Source organism: Psammomys obesus, unplaced genomic scaffold (genome assembly GCF_907164565.1).
Source record: "Psammomys obesus unplaced genomic scaffold, mPsaObe1.curated_primary_1811, whole genome shotgun sequence".
NCBI lineage: Eukaryota > Metazoa > Chordata > Mammalia > Rodentia > Muridae > Psammomys > Psammomys obesus.
In genome coordinates this window covers 12,163,717-12,186,555 of record NW_026596101.1, presented here as the reverse complement: position 1 = coordinate 12,186,555, position 22,839 = coordinate 12,163,717, and the positions used below count along the sequence as shown (strand labels likewise).

Here is a 22,839-nt window from a genome sequence, read left to right as displayed (position 1 = left end):
TGCCTTTGGTGTGTATGTGTGTGTGTAGGTATTCAATGAAACATCAGAAAACCATTTAACCTCTTTAACATCTTTGGATGTCATTTTACTTAGTTAAAATGAGTGGGGGTAGCAAATCCCTTCAGGGTGTTGCCATGAGTGATGAATGTAAGATAATATATGTAGTGACGAAGCAGACGTGTCTAGATGCCCGTGGTCCTTCTGTGATTTATTTTAACATTTGTTCATGAGTCTAGCAAACACTCCCATACATTTAGCTTCCAGTTTAAGTTCTAGATCTGGCCTCTTAAGGAAATGTGCTTTATTTACCTGCCGAATGAAAAGCCAAACAGAGTATTTAAAACTCTTTCATTCAAGGACTAAAGTTGGTCACAGCTGTTTTCTTTAATATTTATTCAATAAAAGCTTGTCAAGCGGGTGGATGAGGTACATGCTTTTTCTTCCTGCAAAGCCTTGTACTCCTCCTTCCCTTTCTTCCTTCAGCTGAGAAAACTTTTTTAAAGATGGAGTTCTGCTCTGATCACAGATACTAATTTTCTTTTGTAACTTGACGAGATGATTCCATTTTTGACAAAGTCACCATGGCCAAACGGAAGTTGCCAATGTGTGACAAGTTGCCAACAGCCCATGTGCTTTAGGAAGGTGCTCCTGGATGACCTCTTGACCCGTCCCACAGGTCTGTCACCAGAGATCCTGAATGGGGTAGTGGGAATGAAAAAGGGGACAAGGACGTGAGGAATGAAGACCAAGACAGTATCTCTGATCAAAGTCTCCATTTATTCGAATTTTCTATACAACTATATAGGCAGAAGCGGAAGGAATGTAATTGCCTTTGGCAAGGTTACTAAGTGACTAGAAATCACAGGATGGCCCACCAAGATGTGCTAACAATGGTAATTTGGAAAGTTCCTCAGAAGAGTTACTTAGGAAGCCCTGAGGGAGAGGAGGATTTAAGGTATTTCAGGAAGATGATCTTATCGAAAACCCCAGATCAGCAAGGAATGCACTATTGTATTTGGGCAGTAGTTCGATCAAGCCAGATGCCAAAATTCAGGGGGCAGCAAGGTGCCAGAAGGCCCTCCCCCCCCACAACCTCTGGGAAATGACAGTGTGGGTTCTGAGGGCTGCTGTCCATAACAGCAGCTTCAGCATGGGGAGGGGGACCAGGGGACTTCATTCTCACTTACCTGAAATGTCCACAAAGCTTTTGCATTACCATTTTATCTGGTAAGGATTCTACAGAAGTTCACAACTATTGAAGAGAAAATGGAAAATGTCCAGACCAATAAATAACCCTTTGAGAGAGGGGACTAACCGCTCTCACTCTCTTTTAAGTGTCTCAGTCCTAGAAGGACACAAAGGACCAACATTGTTATTGCTGAATGGACATGTCATGTTATGTACAATAAAATCTGGACTCTGGCCACTTTAGTGTCTCTTATTGTTGTTCCACTCACCCTTCTGCCATGCAAACAATCTGGATATATGTGACATAGCATTCAAATTGGAAACTTGGAGAGAAGGGGAGGGAAGGTGGAAGGGAGACAGTTAGAGAGGCAGAGAGAGAGAGAGAGAGAGAGAGAGAGAAGAACACAAACCTATCCTTTTCCCAACATAGGGCCCCTTCGTAGAATTCAAGGTTCTTTTTGTTTTAATTAACTGTTTCCTCTGCTTCAGAATCACCTCTGGAGGAACTTAAAATTCCCAAACTTCACAACATTCAGATTCTCCTGAATCCTCTTATGCTGTTTTTCATTTGGCACCAACCATGACCAAACCCCTAAAATTTATTATCAGGGATTGTTCTAAGTGGGAAAAATATATAAAAGGCAGCGCCTGCATGCATATGCGTACATATGTGCGTGTGCAAATATATTTATATATTCAGCTTTTGTTTCTTTCACAGCATAAGGACTAATAATTTCAAATGCATTCCATGGGAACCAGCAGAGAATTTTTAGAAATTGCATTAACTCTTTCAGGTGATGCTTGGACAGTGACCTCCAAGCCACTATGTTGGCTTCATTAGATGTCGGTACCTATAGGTAGCACTGAGATTTGAAAAGGTCAGAACACTGCATAAGTTTTTTCTTTGTGTTATTTTCAATGGCACTAGAGTTAGGCTGCATGCTCACTATTATTATTTTTTTGAAATTATATCTCTATAAGAATACCCTTTCTTTAAAGAACTGAAAAGAGTTTTCAACTTTATATTAGAAATTACCTACAAATAATGATGTGAAAAATCAAAGAATGTTTTGAAATTTTTGGGTTACTCTCATTCCTTTGTGGTTTCTGTACTCATATTTTAAACAATCACAGTTGGAAAATAATTTTAATTGCTTTTGTACTGAGCATGCACTGACATTTTCTCTCTGTTATTTTTCCTTAAACCATCCAGCATAACAATTACTTACAGAGCATTTGCTTTGTATTAAGTATCATAAGCAAATCAGAAATTACTTAAATTATATGAGAGGATGTGGGTAGCTTCTATGCAAAGCCTATAGTGTTAGATATCATAGACTTGAGCATCTTCCGATTTTCTCATCAAATGAGGCCATGAAATCAATTCTTGGCAGATACTGTCCAACATTTACAGGTTGTTCATTTGGGACTTTTGATAGATCAGGGTCAATTTGTAAAATCATCAGGGCAATCTCAGTGAGTGCCCTGTCAGCTTTGTTTTTGAAGAATCCATAGGAAAGAATCTTGACCATCTCACAAATATTGCTCAAGTAAACTTTGAAATAAATAACTGATTCAATAGCCCAGAAACAGGAAAAGTGAGCCTAGTATAAGGACTTGGGACATGTATTCCTGTGTGGGAATATGTAGTTTTAAGAACACTCAGGTTTTGTTTTGATTAAGTATGGTAATGTAAGTAGATGTAGACAGGATCTTTGCTATGAAAGACGTTTGCCCAGTTTCCTAGGAAGAGGAAGCAAGATACAACACAGTACACAGAGTCACACAGGTGATTAGTGGCAGAGGGCTGAGGGAGGCAAATGTGAACAAGGAGTAAGGAGTTTCACTGTGGTTTCTACAGAAAAAGAAAAAGAAGCAGCTGGAGTTGGAGAACGGCTAGTCTGGAGAATTTTGGTTGTTGTTGGTAGAACCTCTCTATAATTATCTGGTGCCTAGACTTGGGTTCATTAGGGAAGTAGAGTGGCCAAGTACCAGAAGTCAATAAAAATGGTTAGGGTGGACTTTATGCATATTAGAAATATACTTACTAGAAAGTCATTTTTCAACATGTAGGAAGTAATTAACCTTAGGAGAGGTAGCTGCAAATACAAACAAAGGACATGTAAACATGTATGTATGCATATGTGTGTGTAATTCTTACTCTGTGTCCATCAAACAACCTTCCTATTTCCACTTCAGTGCATTCATGCTTTGTTAAACACAAAAATTCCATTGCTGTCACTACTCATATCAGACACTGCTCTGCTGTAATCAAGGCAAAGGTGTATGGATAGAGCCATAGGAGATGGAATGATCGCTACTACTGATCCATACTGATAGCCTCAAATGCCAGCTGTCAGCTTCAAATCTGATTTCTAAAGCTGCTTTGTGATTTGGTCAATGCAAAGTCCATCTTCTTAAAGTGTCCTTCATCTGAGATTCCTATCACTCATTCAATCAGTCTAAAGAAAAAATTAATTAATTAATTACTCTATATTCCAATTACAGCTGATATTTGTGGCTCACAGCGAGCGGTATAAGACATGCTGCTGGTTTGGAACTTCTTGCCTTTGTAATTATTGAACCAAGTTATTTTTTTTTTCTGATTATGGTTTTCTACCCTCTCTCATAAGAAGACTGTGCAATGATTATTATAAATACATGGATTTTAGTGGAACATAACTATGCTTTTTTATTGCTAGCAAAGTAATACACAACTTTCTAGCTTGGTCTCTCACACTACAGATAGAATGCCTTCTCATGATCAATGGCAAGAACTTGCCTCTGGAACCTCTGAGTGGAAGGCTAGACCCAGGTACTGACTTTTAGGCTTTATCACTCACTGAAGACCAATACCAGACACAAGATCTTATCACTCTCAACTTCTTTTTAGACGTCTTAATGACACTTCAGAGACTGAGTTGGAAAGGTTAACAGAAAATAATTTTCTAGAGCTTGTGACCATGGCAACCAGAAGAGAGCCACGTCAGTGGCTACTCTGGCAGCTACCGGGACATCCAGTTTTTGTCTCTTGACATTACAGCAGTTCAGGCCCTCTAAAACAGATCCTTCTTAGCTGTCAGCCCACAGGGTCTGGCCACAGATATTTTCGTACTTCACAGATACATGAAGGAGCCTTGTTCTCTGGTCAGACAATGGCTGAATCGGGTCTTGAGGCTGAGGGCTTTTGACAGCTTGAATGAATGCCAATATGACAAGAAGACAACTAACAGTGCTCAGAGATGTGCTCAGCCGTGTTGAATTCTGTTCTTTTATTACTCCATGGGAAAAATGGATGCTCTGTTACAGACAGGGGCATTTCAGAAGACTGCGGAAAGGCTGTCGATCATCTTACCTCTTGAAGAAATAATAGACGATGTAAATCTAAGCTGTGATGTCGTTTTCAAAATATGGTTTGTTGGATGATGAGTTCTGATACATTAGAAGCACATATTGCTAGCAGGCCGGGTCTAAGGAAAGGAGAGAATGCTTTGATGGTTTGATTTTCTTTCCCTTTGTCCCCAGTGCATTTCCAAAGAAAACATTAGAAGACAGAAAAGCAAACATGAACCTTGAAATCCCCATGTTTCAGGAAAGGTAAACATGAAATCTTCTATGATGCAAACATACCAGAAGTATTAGTTGGAGCTGACTTTATAAGATGCTGGCTTGTTGCCTGAAAACAGACATTGGGTTTTTTTTTTTTTTCTACCAATCAAGGAGATTACATTAAAGCATAATTACTATCAGACAACCCTGGGAGAAACTTTTATCTGATGCTTCAAGTTCAAAAATAACCTAGTCCCTGAATGTCATAGCTCCATGAAGCAAGATGATTGCCATCGTGAGTTATGGTCTGTAGCTATGCAAGTTAAATCTCTGTGTGTGGGAGTGAGGAACACTTGGTTGCTCTCTAGCAAGGTCTGTTTCTATTAACCTTTTGTTCTCTTCCTCCTGAAATAGGAAAGGCAAGAATGTGTCCTAGATGAGCAGTACTAGCCTAAACATTTCAACCTGCATATCCTCAATGACTTTGAATGTCCCCAAGCCCTCTCTGTGCTACTTGCATACATTACTGTATTTAACCTTCTGTCAGCCCTCAAGCAGACTCATGTTTTAGGTTAAAAAACAACAACAACAACAACAAAAACAACCCTCAAGATACCCAAATTCTCTCCCATTTGCCTCATTCAGTAGTGCAATGAGATGTCAAGTTTAGGGCTATAAAGGTGTGCATGGTCTGGCCTGTACTGCTTATCTTGAGTACATCACCTCTTAGTATTTTTTACCTAGATAAGAAATAATAATAAAATACAATAAGAGAAAACAAGGCAAATTCAGAATAGGACCAAACAGCCCAACAATTAAAAAAAAATACAAAGGAAAAGCACAAGAAACACATGTAGATGTAGAGACCCACGTTTGCACATATGTGAATCCCATGAAAACACATAACTGGAAGTCATAATATATATGCAAAGGACCTGTAAGAAATAATAACCTGACTTAATATTAGAAGACAAAGAACCTCCAAAGATACCTCTGAGTTTGTTTTGTGTTGGTCTTCTCCTGCTGGCCATGGGCCTTAACCTTAAGAGCGGTTTGTGATTGGAAGTAGGAGAAAATAAGTAACAGGACAGGAGCCTACCGCAGAGGGCACCTGAAAGACTCTACCTAGCAGTGTATCAAAGCAGATGCTGAGACCCATAACCAAACCTTCGGCAGAGTGCAGGGAATCATATGAAAGAAGGAGGAGTTAGTATGACCTAGAGGGGACAGAAGCCCCACAAGGTACAAATATATCAGGGCACAGAGGTCTTCTCTGAGACTGTTTTTCTAACCAAGGACCATGCATGGATATAACCTATAACCCCTGCTCAGACATAGCCCATGGTAGCTCAGTATCCAAGTGGGTTCCCTAGTAAGGGGGACAAGAATTATTTCTGACATGAACTCAATGACTGGCTCATTGAACTTCTCCCCCCACCCCCCGAGGGAGGAGCAGCCTTACTAGGCCACAGATAAGGACATTGCAGCCAGTCCTGAAGATACCTGATAAGCTAGGGTCAGATGGAAGGAGCGGAGGACCTCCCCTATCAGTGGACTCAGAGGGGCAGGGAAGAGATGAAGGAGGGAGGGGAGGATTGGGAGGGAAAAAGAGAGGGGGCTACAGCTGGAATACAAGTGAATGTATCAACTTATTTAAAAATAAAAAAATCTGTATGAAAAAAAGAGTGGTTTGTGTTCACAGTGAAATTCCCTCAGAGAAAAGTAATTTTTCATTTGCAAGGGACTATAAAATGGAGATAGCTTCTGGATTACAGATGGGGCATTCATCCGTGTTTCCTTTCATTTCTAGGACCACATTTGCTGCGGACTTGTGCAGATCCTGCGCATGCTGCATCCGTTCCTGTTAGTTAATGTGTGTGCAAGCCCTGCTGCATCTATAAGCCCATGGTCCCTTGGTGTCATCCATCCCATCTAGCACTTAGACTCTTTCTGCCTTATCTTCTACACAGTTCCCTGAGCCCTGAGCAGAGGGATTTTTATGGAGACATCCATTTTAGGGCTGAGTGTTCCAAGATCTCTCTGCACATTGTCTAGCTGTTGAGCTCTGCTTTTGTTCCTTTGCACCATCTGCAGGAGGAAGCTTCTCTGAAATGGCGGAGCCAGGCACAGATCTATGAGTACAGTAGAATTCCATTAGAAGTCATTGCATTGCTGTATTCTGTTTGCAGAACCATTGTATTAGGTTTTACTTAGATCTCTGTCCTATGGGCACCAGAGCAGTATTGAATATGAGTTTCACCTCATGCCAACTTGAATTCATCTTTTGAATATGTGATGAGAAAAATAGGCTACCAGTGAGTTAGGACAGGTCATATCCACACCCCTGAAAGCTTGTGAGACTTATTGGCATTCCATAGACAGGCCACACCTACACTGAAATGTTGCAAAATCTTTTCAGGTGAATAGTGAGTATCCATTGCTATGAACTCACTAGTTCCTTCCTTTGAGATGTCCTCAAGCCTTGGAGCTTCTGCCTTGGAACTCTCCTTGATATAGTAATTAAAGAGTTTATACTTGTTAGGAACACTTCTGACCATGATAAAAACTGACCATCATGTCTCATTTTTGAAGAAACACTGAAGACAGTTACCATAGATGATCTATTCATAGCTTGATCTACCCTTATTACTGAAGATACAAAAACTAAACCCTATCAGCTCAGAATAAAGGAAAAATTCCTTTACCCATTAAGCTCAATGATTGCTTATTATAAATTTCAACTTAATAATAAAAGAAAAGGACATGAGGTTGTGGAGGGTAATTGTGAACTAGTAATTGAACTGGCAAGCCTGAAATGTCCTGAAGAAAATTTAGGGTTCTATAAAGGTCTATAATACTCATTTCTCCTCCAACTTGAGCTTTTAATGTTTTTGGTCCCTGACCTCCCATTAATATTGAATACTCAAGACTTACTTGGATAAGCTATGGGAAACATCATCTGGAAACAGTAAGATAACATTGAATGGTTACTGTGTTGGGAATTAGCTATTAAATACATATATACATCATCCAGATGTCACAAATCACCAAACAGAACACAACACAATTGAGTAAGATAAGTAATTTTGTCCTTACTGTATAGATGAGAAAACTGTGTGTTGCAGGCACTTGTAACTTGTCTAAGGTTGGGGAGCTTCTAGTTATTGGGGTACAGTTAAACCTTCAGGCTGACAACAGACAAAGATATTTAAACCACTTTGTAAAGCTGCCTTTTTTTTCCTGTTGTTTTGTTTCTTAAAAGACACACTTGACTGCTCTTCCAAGATTCTAATTTCAATCTTAGACAAAGGGAAATAAAATAGTTTCTCTAGAATTTACCTCTAAAATGAAACAATTAACTGTCGAGTTTAATCAAACTCTATCAAGTTTAATGCAGCAATGGTTATGTTTTTCCCTTAAATATCTTTCCATATGTCCTTCTTCCTCTAGCATATGGTATTGCTGAATTTAAGACCATCTTCCAGCCCCTACTGAAAAGAAATTAAGCCTCTGGATGAATCCAAAGCCGACCACATGCCTGCAAGTCCATTTTACTGAGATCTTGTTTCTGGTGTAGTCATCCATCCAAAACCTTAAGAGCTGTATTAATTGCTTCTGGGCTCTGAGTTCATCCCTTGCCTGCTCTGACTTATGACTACCATTAGTAGATTTAATGTGGTCATGGCACAGACAGCCAAAATCCTGCTTATTAAAACAACACAAAATGAAGTCATATGAGGGCTGTGCAGGGGGAAGAAAGGCCCCTAAGTATTATTGATGAACCAATTAGCCAATGTTTATAAAGATCCCTGACAATTAATATTATATATATACACACACATTAAACTATATTTATATAATTGGTTTTCTGAAAGCTGATAGCTGGGTGGTATGGAATGGACCTCTTTTGGTAGAGTGATAGATGGCATAGGAAATAGGCAGAAAATTATGAGAGCCTGGTGATTAAGGTGAAATATTATCTGGTTATCTGTCCATTTTTCTGTACTTAGAAAAATCAAGGTGTTTTGTGAAAGACTTTCCTCAGAAGATGCAAAGAACATCTACTTATCCCGGAAAGGGAACCTACAACAGACCAACATATGGATAACATCAAAGTTCAACTTGGTGAATCAATGAGTTTTATTGGGGCTACTTATAGGAATACGGATCAGGGGTTACTTACAGGAGCAAAAATATCTCAAAGAGAGGTGACTCATCAAAGCCAACCCCAGCATGGGTGACAGGTCACAAAAGCTGGAAACCTGGACCACTTTGCACAAGCTGTAGGCAGTTCAACAGGTTTGAGAATTTGTTTATCCTGGTAGGAGGGGTTTGCTAGTGGGTTTGAGTCTCTTCTGGGAACTTCAGAGGGTCTTTGGTTCTTCTAGGCTGGTCTGTTTTTATTTCAGGCAGTTGGGCTTCTCTGAGAGCTCATTTCCATCACTCTTTGCTGTTTATTTATTTTTTTGAGAGGGAGGAGCCTTGTGAACCTAGACAGTTTCAGGCATATTTCTGAAGCTATTTTAAGTTGTTTACTTTCTGTCTCAAATTGCATCCCTGCTGCATTTCATCTCCCTATAGAACATCCTCTGTTTCATCTCATTGTAAACATCATGTTTTAACAAGCTTCCCTCCAACATGAAATATGTTAATTTCAGAAGACTCTGCTACACAACACAAGGAAAATAATTAAACAGATCATTTGTTCATTTATCTAGAGAACAGGCAAGTATGAACTAGGTCTTCTGTCTCTTTTTAAAATATACTTAATTGAGTTTATACTTTCACCACTCAGTTACAATGAACTTACGATGGGGAAACTAGTGGAAAAGATATTAAACAGTATGTCCTTTCTTCTCCTCCTTCTCCTTTTCCTCCTTCTCCCCCTCCAATTATTCCATTTGACATAGAAGTTTTTGTGTGTTCCATGAGCTAGAATCTTGGTTAAACATGACTTTAGAAGTTAATTGATATCTAACGTCATGGTTGTTGATTACCCATGCATACTACACACAAATCGTTATAAAGTACACCGATATGTTAAGGATGGTAAGCCATGCACAGTAGCATTCATATGTATATGTTCCCACACACATTAATTTTTATATTTGGCCTAGTTGCATGAGATGGTTGTTACTTTGCTGTGTTAATGCCACATTTAGGCTCAAAGTGGACAATCCTTTCAAAGACTAGTATGTTAGTGACTGACAAAGCCAGGAAAAGAGTCTGAGATTTTAATACCACCATCCATTGTCTTTTACTCAATAGGAAACTTCCTAGAAGGGCTCAAAGTAAATATGAATACAGTACAAGATTTTTTTAATTTTTTTCTTCTTTATTAATTACACTTTATTCACTTTGTATCCCCCCTGTGGTTCCCTCCCTTCTCCCATCCCAATCCCTCCCTTCCTCCACCCTCTGCATGCATTCCCCTCTGCAAGTCCACTGATAGGGGATGTCTTCTTTTCCTTCCTTCTGATCCTAGTCAATTAGGTCTCATCAGGAGTGGCTCCATTGTCTTCTTCTGTGGCCTGGTAATGTTGCTTCACTCTCAGGGGGAGGTAATTAAAGAGCAGAGCGATCAGTTTATGTCAGAGGCAGTCCCTGTTCCTATTACAATGAAACCCACTTGGATACTGAACTGCCATGGGCTACATCTGTGCAGGGGTCTTAGGTTATCTCCATGTATAGTCCTTGGTTGGAGTATAAGTCTCAGGAAGGACCTCTGTGCTCAGAGTTTTTGGTTCTGTTGCTCTCCTTGTGGAGTTCCTGTCCTCTCCAGATCTTACTGTTTCACACTTCTTTCCTAAGATTCCCTACAACATAGGATAAACCAACTAAAATCTGTGCATCTTAAGAAACTAAGCAAGAGAGAGGACCCTAACTAAAATGTCAATCCCCTTCTTGAAAGGCAAAGAGGATGGACATCAGAAGAAGAAGAAAACAGGAAAAAAACCTAGGAACCATCTACAGAGGGCTTCTGAAAGCCAGAAGAAGAAAACAGGAAACAAACTAGGAACCTACCACAGAGGACCTCTGAAAGCCTCTGCCCTGCAGACTATCAAAACAGATGCCGAGCCTGATGGCCAACGGTTGGGCAGAGTGAATGGAATTTTATGTAAGAAGTGGGAATAGTAACAGCTGGAGAGGGCAGGGTCTCCACAAGGAGAGCAACAGAACAAGAAAATTTGAACACAGGGAACTTCCCAGAGACTCATACTCCAACCAAGGACTATTCATGGAGATAACCTAAAACCCCTGCACAGATGTAGCCCATGGCAGTTCAGTGTCCAAGTGGGTTACGTAGTAATGGGAAGAGGGACTGCCTCTGACATAATCTGATTGGCCTGCTCTTTGATTACCTCCCCCTGAGGGGGGAGCAGCCTTACCAGGCCACAGTAGAAGACATTGCAGCCACTTTTGATGAGAACTGATAGACTAAGATCAGAAAGGAGAGGAGAACCTCCCCTATCAGTGGACTTGGGGAGTGGCATGCATGCAGAAAGGGAAGGGAGGGTGGGATCGGGAGGGGAGGAGTGGGGTTATGGGGGGGATACAAAATGAATAAAGTGTAATTAATAAAAAAAATTAAAAAAAATAGTGGCATATAGAAAGGAAATGAACAAAAAAAATAGAGACTATCGTAGAGAGACAGGAATCCACATTCAAACAGATGAAGGAAATGGTGAAAGGCATGAAAACAGAATTAGAATTAAAAAAAAAAAGATTCCCTGCACTCTGCGCAAAGGTTGCCCATAAGGCTCAGCATCTGCATTGATAGTTTGCAGGGCAGAGCTTTTTAGAGCTTATCAGGCTCCTGACTTGTTCCCTCTTTTCTCCTTCTTCTGATGTCCATCCTCTTTGCCTTTCTGGATAGGAATTGAGCATTTTAGCAAGAGTCCTCGCTCTTGATTAGTTTCTTTAGGTGTACAGATTTTAGTAGGTTTATCCTATATTACGTGTCTATCTGAGGGAGAATATACCGTGTGCATCCCTCTGCTTCAGGGACAGCTCACTCAGGATGATCTTTTCCAGATCCCACCGTTTACCTGCAAATTTCATGATTTCCTTGTTTTTTATTGCTGAGTAATATTCCATTGTGTAGACATACTACAATTTGTGCATCCATTCCTTCACTGAAGGGCATCTGGGCTGTTTCCAGCTTCTGGCTATTACAAATAAGGCTGCTACAAACATGGTTGAGCAAATATCCTTATTGTGTACTTGAGACTCTTTTAGATATATGCCTAGCAGAGGTATAGCTGGATCTTGAGGAAGCGCTATTCCTAGTTGTCTGAGAAAGCACCAGATTGCTTTCCAGAGTGGTTGTACAAGTTTACATTCCCACCAGCAGTGGAGGAGGGTTCCCCTTTCTCCACAACCTCTCCAGCATGTGTTATCTCTTGAGTTTTGATCTTAGCCATTCTGATGAGTGTAAGGTGAAATCTTAGGGTTGTTTTGATTTGCATTTCCCTGATGGCTAATGAGGTTGAGCATTTCTTTAAGTGTTTCTCTGCCATTCTATATTCCTTTATTGAGAATTCTCTGTTTAGCTCTGTACCCCATTTTTTAATCGGATTACTTGATTTGTTGCTGTTTAACTTCTTTAGTTCTTTATATATACTGGATACAAGGAACACTACCAAACTCATTCTATGAAGCCACAGTCATTTTGGTACCTAAACCTCACAAAGACCCAGAAAAGAAAGAGAATTTCAGGCCAATCTTTCTCATGAACATCAATGCAAAAATACTCAACAAAATACTTGCAAACCGAATCCAAGAACAAATAAAAGACATCATCCACTATGACCAAGTAGGCTTCATCCCAGGCATGCAGGGGTGGTTCAATATACGGAAATCCATCAATGTTATCCACCACATAAACAAACTGAAGGAGAAAATCCACATGATCATCTCCTTATATGCTGAAAAGACACTTCACAAAAATCCAACATCCATTCATGTTTAAAGTCTTGGAGATATCAGGGATACATGGCACATACCTGAACATAGTAAAGGCTCTATACAGCAAGCCTATAGCCAACATCAAACCTAATGGAGAGAAACTTAAATCATTACCACTGAAATCAGGGACAAAGCAAGACTGACCACTCTCTCCATATCTCTTCAACATTGTTCTTGAAAAACTTGCTAGAACAATAAGACAATTGAAGGATAACAAGGGGATACCAATTGGAAAGGAAGAAGTCAAAGTATCACTATTTGCAGGTGATATGATAGTATACGTGAGTGACCCCAAAAACTCTACCAGGGAACTCCTACAGCTGATAAACACCTTCAGCAAAGTGGCTGGATACAAAATTAACTCAAAAAAATCAGTAGCCCTCCTGTTTACAAAAGACAAAATGGCTGAGAAAGTAATTAGGGAAACAACACCCTTCATAATAGCTACAAGGGACATAATGTACCTTGGTGTGAACCTAACCAAGTAAGTCAAAGACTTGTATGAAAAAAATTTCCAGTCTCTGAAGAAAGAATTAGAAGAAGATATCAGAAGATGGAAAGATCTCCCATGCTCATGGCTTGGCAAGATTAATATAGTGAAAATGGACATCTTACCAAAAGCAATCTACAGATTCAATGCAATTCCCATCAAATTACCAACACAATTCTTTACAGACCTTGAAAGAAAAATTCTCAACTTCATATGGAACAACAAGAAACCCAGGATTGCTAAAACAATTCTCTACAGTAAAAGATCTTCAGGAGGTATCTTCATCCCTGATCTTAAGCTGTACTATAGAGCAACAGTTATAAAAACTACATGGTACTGGTATAGTAACTGTACAAGATTTTGAAAGGTGGATTCAACTTTGAAAGAACGCTTTTATCAAGATAAGTGATTTATCCAGATTCAAAGAAGGCTATGGTTCTGATATGAGAAGATAGACTAGGGTCTGTTTATGACAGGCAAGCAATAATGCATGTTCTGATAGCACAAAGCGACATATTCTTATATGACTTTAGGAAAGACCAAGACTTATGCAAATATGACAGTGAAGATGAATACATAAAAGAGAAAGATTTTGTCTAGCTATTTAAATTTCACCTCCCCCCAGATATGTACGAGTGGGTCTTACTACATAATGATTCGTATCCATACAGGAAAATGAGATTAGACACAGTCATATCTGTTGCAGATAAGACAAGGTAATGACTAGGCCGAGAGGTGTTCATCTGCAAACCAGAGAAAAACATTCAGATTGATCCTTCTTATCTCAGTCCTGAGAAGGATCCAGCCCCCTGATACCCTCTTCTTGGAACTCTAATCTGCTGTGCCATTTAAAAATAAAATTTGTTGCCAAATTTGCCCATCCTGGTGTGCTTTGATTTAGCACAAGCGGCATAATGTGAAAACCTGATTAGAAATCTTTCAAGGTCCAAGTAGAAACAAAGTAAGTCCTTCTGTTATAGCTCAACACAACATTAGTATCTTCTACCTATATTTTCATCATTCCAACTTGGAACTTTCCTCCACAAATGGCATTCTGTTTCCTTCATTCATGAATGGTACCTTAGTATGTTAAAACTTTCCACAGTCTTCATCTGGAAACTCTTTTTATAGCAAATATGGAACAAATCAAGTCACCTTCCTTTGCCTTTTTTGTTTATATAAATTTAATCATCCCTTTCTACTTCCATTCATCATTTTATGAATTTCTTTTAAATTTTTTTCTTTCAAAATGCTATTTAAGATAGAACCCTCTGGTTCTTATTTGGGTCCCATATTTTAGGTGGATTTTGTGTCCTTGGTATAATGAATATGAACGTCCTTGAATAAAAGAGAAGGAAATAGTAGCTTCTGGTGAAGGTTTTTTTTTTTTTTCCCCTGGTGGAGTTTTTAAAAGAACAATAATGACAAGCTATCAGGGCAATAGTTTGGACAGAGAAGAAACTGCACTACAAACAGAGGTGGTCATTTTATGCAGCTGAACTCCCTAGGTAGTAGTTGTTGAGAAAATAGGTCAGAATTGATTTGGTCCCAGTGTCGTGAGCATGGAGCCTTTTAGTGTTCTCCATATGAGCAACCTTCACTGGTAGAGTCAAGGATTGGAGAGGAGCAAGTCATGACAATCAAATTTCCTTCAATGGAGCATCCTTAAGACAGATAAGGAGAACTTTAGAAAAAGTTCTCTGAATTACATAGAGAAGGTAGCATTGTTTTGGAGCTTTTCATTTCAAGCTTCCCAGCAAGCCAAATGACAATATTTGGGAACATTATTCTTTTAGTCCCAATACCTCTTATCCAAAATATAGGAATATATATATATATATATATATATATATATATATATATATATATATACGATCATTAACTCTAGAATATTCAGGAATGACTCAGATATAGCCTCTGAATAAGAATGTGTAATTTTGCATATGCAGAGTTACTGAGACTCTTTCTGCCTTTCTATCAGTGACAGCAGTGTTCCTATTATAACCACAGACCATGGACACTGTATGATTCAAGTACAGTAACTATCAACTTCATCTTTTCAAAACTACTGAGATCAAAGACCTCAGGACCATAAACCAGAGCAGCCTTTAGGTATTTCAGTAGTGAACTGTCTTTCAATTTCTTCTGTTAAAGAGCCAGACTCACATTGTTTTGTTTTTATATTGTTTTTATGCCAAATTAAATGTTTATTGTTTATCTTCTCCCACACTGGCAGTTTAATAAATATAAAAATGTGCCAGTGTTGTTTCGTGTGTTACTTACTCTCAGCATCTAAAGTCCTTGTGTTAGTAGTTAATAATGATAATAAAGAATACTTCATAAACGTATATTGAAAGAATAAAAGGATTCTCTGTCAGTTATAGCAAAGATGATAAAAATATTTCAAAGAAATGGATTAATTAGCCAGAATTTGGTTTATTTATAAGTATATTTATAAGTGCTTTTAAGCACACTTATTTATCTAGATAAAAGCTGTATGAATCACTGAAGGTGAGACTATATGTCAGAAATGTTTAAAAAAAATTATAAACAGTAGGTTGAAGCCTCAAAAGGGGACTTATTTTGATTCAATCAAAGCATAATGTATTTTACTAATTTGCATGTAAATGAAAATATAACGGCCCCTCCTTTTTGGAAGTGAGAGTGGATAAAGACGATGGATAGCAATGTATTAATATCTTATTCCAATTATGGTATAATTTGGATTTTGAATCAAATGGTTTTCACTGAATCACCAACTTGATATGCATCTAATTTGTTTCTTGCAGCAACAACAGAAGAGGGCAAAATGCATAATTATCTTGCCAGCTTTCAGGAGGCAGGTGATTCTTAGGTGCATGATGCATTAGGTGTTTGGGGCAGTAATGTTCTCTTTTTTTAAGATTTGTTTATTTATTATGTATACAGTGTTCTGCCTGCATGCAATCCCATTATAGATGGTCTTGAGCCTCCATATGGTTGCTGAGAATTGAGTTCAGGACCTCTGGAAGAGCAACCAGTGCTCTTACCTCTGAACCATATTTCCAGCCCGCTAGCAGTACTGTTCCTAAAGGTATATGGCTTGCTTTCTATCTCTTTGAATGTACTATTCCATAGCTCTAGTTTCTGAACAGATGCTGTTTCAAATTAATTAGTCTATACTTTCTATAGTGGACTGGACCAAATCTAAAGAAACCTTCCTTTTAATCTAGTTTATGACAAAACAGGAGAGAAAAATGAAACAATGTCTTTCCCTTTTCTGGGAACCAAATCTGGAAAACAGTGGAAAATGGAACAGAAAACAGTTAAACCAAGGTCAAAGGATCTAAGGCTAGAAACTAGGATAAAATAGGTTTTGAAAAGTCTGCTCTTAAAAGTATTTAGAGACAAGTGACTGTTGAAAGCAAAATTCTGAGATGAGGACAAAGCAGACTAATAACATGACACTGATTGCTGATGAGATGTTGGCCTACTGTGTCCGCACATTTTAACTTTCTGAGGCTCTGCTACTTACTCTCACTTGTATATTAATGATACCAGGAACCCAGAGCTCCAGGTTGTATCTAGGCTCTTCCCGAGCAATCAAACAAATCTGAGCACTTACAGCTTTTGCAGACCAGGGTTTCATTCCAGCATCCATATCAGGTGACTCATAAATGCCTGTAACTCTAGGCCAGGGTTCCACCACCCTCTTCTGGCTTATGTTATTTATATGCTCTTGCAAATACATTCACACACACACAAATACTAGAATATGTTTTTTAAAAATCACAAATCTTTGTCATGAACTCAGTTGCCTGTCCTTTGCTCACTTAATCCTGGAGATGAGGCCTTCCCAGGCTATAAAGGAAGGGGATCCAGGCAGTCCTGATGAGATAAGCTATGGCAGATGTCAGAGGAGGAAAACTCTACCTTTCTGTGGACTAGGGGAAGGGGTTACAGGTAAAGAGGAAGGATGGGAATGGGAAGAATTGAGGGAGGGAGCTTCAATCAGGATATATAATGAATAAATTGTAAAAAAAATTAAAATTAAAATTAAAAAAGAAAAGAATAAAAATCACAAATCTAGGCAGAGGTTGCACCTGCTCCCCTTACTTGATTGCTTACTTTTTGATCACCTTTCCCTGCTGGGTTGGCCTTACTAGGCCATGGAAAAAGTGGGGTCCAGACAGTCCTGATGAGAACTGATAGGCTAGGGTCAAATGGTAAGGAAGGAGGGCTTCCCCTATTAGTGGACTAGTGGAGGGGCAGGGGAGAAGAAGAGGGAGAGAGTGTGGGAGGAGATGAGGGAAGTGGCTACAGCCAGTATACACAGTAATTAATTGTAATTAGTAATAATAATAGTATTTTTTAAATCACAAATCCATTTTTAATCAGGGTTTTTCAAAACAGTTGCTTTTCTTTTTATTTTAAGTAAATTTGTTTACTTACTTTATATTCTAGTCTCAGACCTCTCCCTCCTCTCCTCCAAGTCCCGCCCTCCCTTCTCCCATTCCTCCTCCCCTCTTGCTCAGAAAAGGGAACCTCCCCATCCACCAATCCCAGCTCATCTAGGGGAATGAGGATCGAGTTTCTCCTCTTCCTGCTCTGTGGCCTGGTAAGGCAGTCCTGTCAGGAGGAAGTGATCAAAAAGCATGCAACAGAGTCTATGTCAGGGACAGTCTCCACTCCCTTTACTAGTGAGTCCAGATGAAGCCTGAGCTACCCACTGTCTACATATATGTGGAGGACCTAGGTCCAGTCCATGCATGGCCCTTGGTTGGTGCATCAGACAACATAGGCCCCTCTGGGCCCTGGTCAGTTGGCTCTGTTGGTCTTCTTGTGTAGTTCTTGTCACCTGTAAATCCTTTTATCCTTCCCCCAATTTTTTCACTAGACTCCCTATGCTTTTCCTAATATTTGGCTGTGAGTCTCAGCAGCTGTTTCAAACCATAGCTGGTTGGCACCTTTCAGAGGACAACTCTGATAGGCTCCTGTCCGCAAGCATTGCAGAGTATCCTTAATAGTGTTAGGGGTTGGATCTCTTCCATGGTCTTGGGTTGGGCCAGGCATTGGTTGGACATTTCCTCAATCTCTGCTCTATCTGTTCTCTCTTTGTCCTTGCTTGTCTTGTAGGCAGTGGCACACTTAACTTTTCTTTAGACCTTCTCTGGACAAGGGCTCATTTTGTGTCCCCATGTGCCTTATCATTCTCCTTTCATGTCCGTGGGACAGTGGTATTCAAGCTCTTGACTGGTGGGTTGTTTATTTCCTTCATGTCTTAAGGAGACAGGACACATACCCCGGACAATGAAAACTGTAACGTAATATAAAGATTTATAGTCAGAAGAAGAGATGCTACAGGGATGCCAAAATAAATTACACCCAGAGAGCTCACTTGACGGTTCTGGAAATTCAATGCTTTATTTATTCTCTATAGTTCCTTTGTTTGGGCAGATAAGGTATTTTTCTATCATTTCCCCAGTCTCCTCAATAAACAAGCCTGTGAATGCAGTGTGTGGGTTGAGGATGGAATGGAGAGATGAGAATAATAGAGGAAGAATCTCTGTGGCTCATATCTTGTCCTTATTTGTTGTCTTTCTTTGCTGAATTGCTTATGAATTATTCTATGATTATTTGTCTCATGGCAGAAGTAAAGGAAATAAAGTGGCTTCTTTTAAATGAGACTCTAAATGGCCTTTACTTACTAATTTAGCTCCAGCACTTATATTATATTCTAAGTATAAAATACAGAACTTAGGAAGGCGGGGGTGGTGGTGGCTACTTCACAGACAATGTCAGTGATCTTGCCTCTTATTTAGCCTCAATTACTTGTGATTTAAAATAAAATAAATTCTTTATATATTCAATTTCCATGGAAGGAAAGCCAGGCAATTTAAAATTGCATTCCCAGTCAAGAGAGGAAATCTAAATGAGCATTTGGACACTTTACAGTTAGATCATTGATTTTGTGTGCTTGGAGGCACAGTCACATTACGCAGCTTAAAATGATTATTCCTGCTGTGAAAAATGTAAAAGACAAGACTTCACAGCCAATGCCACAGCCACATTTCTCACGTGCTCTGTCTGGATTGGCTGAGTTCTGAAACTGCACATGCCTGGACTTTGGATTTAACCAAGGCCACCTGGACCCGGAGCATATACTGTATTCCATTAGGTTAGACTACAAACCTTATTTATTTTTTTCAGGTAGTTTAGAACAAACAAAGTAAGATATTTTTAATTTTTGTCTTGTTTTTCTTGATTTTGCTTTAAACCACACATACACACACAAGCACACACACACACACACACACACACACACACACACCCTGGGAACACTAGTGGCGATATGAAGTAAGAGCAGCATTGTACGTTGGTGGGACCTTCCTAATTGTCATAGTTTGATCCAGAAAATCCAGTATTCAAGTTCAAGGAAGTGTTAGTGAGAGTCATAGCATGTTCAGGGACAGGTGCTCACGGGCATGCAAGTATGAGAAGAAGGCTATCACACCTGCCGTGTGAGTGCCCAGTGGTATCACGCTGAAGTACATTAGCAGTCGCAGTTCATAAGGCATGTGGCTGCTGACAAGAGTGTTCCATTCACCTTTCCCATTGACTCTGCCATTGCCTACAGTCAGCCAGGACTCTGTCGTATATTCCCTGAGTTTGTGTATTCCCTCCTTTACGAGTGCTGTGGTGACAGGATTGCTATGTTTTGGAAGGAGAGTGTCTTCTACATATTCATGTGCTAGAATTTGGTATGGAGAGGTAGGGCCTGTGACTGGTTTAATGCTTTTCTCGTAAAATGAGTTCGTGTTTTTACAGGAACCAATAAAGATTCCCAAGATTTCTATCCCACCATTCATGTCTGTCTTATATAGGACCGTACACCGGACGCTGACTATTGGCCTAGAAGGTGCCCTTGTCATGTCGTGCCCTTCAACTTATTCAGGTACAGATAACATTTTCCAGGTTCTACTAACATTCAGTTTGGACATTCTAGCTGTCACATATAAGCTAGATGAACTCTTTTTCCTTACACATTACCCATCATCAGATGTTCTCTTATAGCAAGACAAAATGATTAAAGATAGAGGACTGAAAGAGATGTAGAATAAGAACCTCTCCAGTGAAAAGAGCAAGGGATTCAGCTTTGGTGACTATGTTGGCTAGTTTTATGTCAACTTCACACAGGCTGAAGTCATCTGAGAGGAGGAAACCTCATTAATGGAGGCATTAAGTAAATGCCTCCATTAGACCAGGCTGTAGGCAAACCTATAAGGCATTTTCTTAATTAGTTATTGATAGGAGGGCCCAGGCACTTGTGGCTGGTGCCATCTCTGGGCTGGTGGTCCTGGCGTCTATAAAATGGTCACAGCATTTTAGTGAGGACTGCTGGATATTTCAGGAATAATAATTATGTCATTCACAACTCCCTCTGGCCCTTCATGGGCACTGTTTTCACATGTACCATTCCTACATATACGTAAACATAATTCAAAATTAAAATAGACTCTTAAAAATGTCAACATAAGTCTCAGTTAACATAAATGTACTAATACTCTATATGGGGAAATTAATAAATCAAAATATAGCACTAGGCTAACAATGTGCTTGAAGACTTTGTCAACACACATTAAAAGAGATTTCATGGATAAATAAAAGTGAGACATTTAATATATTTGTAAAAGTCACTTTCACGCAGAAGAAGAAACAAAAGTGAAATCTATAGAGTTGTCACAATCTCTTGTTACTTGGCAAAGACAGAGCAGGTTGATGACACTCTCTATAAGGAGTGTATGAACAAAGAGTCTCCTAAAGCTCCCATTGGAATAAAAAGGGGGAGAGTTGTTTCTGACAACTGAGTGACAGCTTTCAGAATCAAAAAAAAAAAAGTTTATCTAGTCTGAGGTAACAGTTCTACTTTAAAGAATTTATTTTACAGCCACTGTTGTCAAAAGACGACCGTATAAAAAGTTACATAGTCTGAAACAAGACACCTTATAATAAAAAGATTAGTACAACATCCTTAAAAATATTCGTGTGGGATGCTTTCCCTCCTATTGGGTTGCCTTGTCCACCCTCGACATGAGGGTGTTTGCCCTGTCTTATTGTATCTTGTTTTGTCCTGTTTGGTTGTTGTCTCATGGAGGCCAGCTCTTTTCTGAAGGGAATCAGAGGAGACGATTTGGGGAAGAGGGAAATAGTGGGGAGTTGGGGGCGAGGAGAACTGTGGTTGGGATGTATTGTATAACCGAAGACTCTTTTCAATGAAAAGAAAAACTCTGGGTATGGAAAGCCCAAGTACATGTATAATATTTTAAAAATCACACACACACACACACACACACACACACACACACACACACCACACTTGTGTGTGTGTATTAAAATAAAGTAGAATATAGTAAAGACATTTTGTATTACTTTTCTAGATGATGTGACAAAATCTGCGAGAAAAGTAACTTAAGGAAGAAAGCCTTTTGAATTATTACTTGAAGATCCTGTGTTTCCTAATGTGGAAGGTGTGTAGTGGTAAAAGCATGATAGGGTCTTGTCAATCTGCATGCCCACGGTAGGCAGCGGTGGAAAATAAATGCTGATGTTCAGAGTTTTTTGTTTGCTAGCTCATTTATTTATTTATTTATTTATTTATTTATTTATTTATTTATTTATTTATCTATTTATTTATTTATTTATTTACTTATTTATTTATTTACTTATTTACTTATTTATTAAATTCAGGTCAAGGCCCCCAGTCCATGGGAGACTAGCCTCTGAGCCTGTCTATGATAGCATCTCTAGATTTGGTAATCTGAAGTAGGAAGACCCACCCTAAGAACAGGGCAGCACCCACCACTGAGGATGGACATCAGAAGAAGAAGAAAACAGGAAACAACCTAGGAACCTGCCACAGAGGGCCTCTGAAAGCCTCTGCCCTGCAGACTATCAAAGCAGATGCTGAGCCTGATGGCCAACTGTTGGGCAGAGTGAATGGAATTTTATGTAAGAAGTGATAAATAGCAAGAGCTGGAGAGGACAGGAACTCCACAAGGAGAGCAACAGAACAAGAAAATCTGAACACAGGGAACTTCCCAGAGACTCATACTCCAACCAAGGACTATTCATGGAGATAACCTAGAACCCCTGCACAGATGTAGCCCATGGCAGGTCAGTGTACAAGTGGGTTACATAGTAATGGGAAGAGGGACTGCCTCTGACACAATCTGATTGGCCTGATCTTTGACCACCTCCCCCTGAGGGGGGAGCAACCTGACCAGGCCACAGAAGACAATGCAGCCACTCTTGATGAGGTCTGATAGACTAAGATCAGAAGGAAGGAGAGGAGGACCTCCCCTATCAGTGGCCGTGGGGAGGAGCATGCATGCAGAAAAGGGAGGTAGGGTGGGATCTGGAGGGGAGGAGGGAGGGGCTTATGGGGGGATACAAAATGAATAAAGTGTAATTAAAAATAATAATAATAATAATAATAAATACATTATATAAAAAAAGAAGAAAACAGGCTAAGTCTCAGCACCTGTCCTGTGTTTCCTGACTGTTCATGCAGCATGGTGGTTTCCTCAAACTACGCCCCTATGCTTTGCCTCTCACGATGGACTGTATGTACCCTTGTACTGGCAGCAGTACACCCTTCCCACCTT

At 39.5% G+C, this 22,839-nt stretch overlaps 1 long non-coding RNA gene across 1 annotated transcript; it reads right to left on the bottom strand.

Moving 5' to 3' along the window:
- Positions 1-422: 422 nt before the first annotated feature.
- LOC129692176 (uncharacterized) lies at positions 423-4,633 on the bottom strand. The gene is made up of 4 exons (XR_008722651.1): positions 4,544-4,633; positions 3,237-3,287; positions 1,188-1,252; positions 423-693 (listed from the first exon to the last, which is right to left on the bottom strand). It is a non-coding gene; the product is annotated as an uncharacterized LOC129692176 (long non-coding RNA).
- Positions 4,634-22,839: the final 18,206 nt, after the last annotated feature.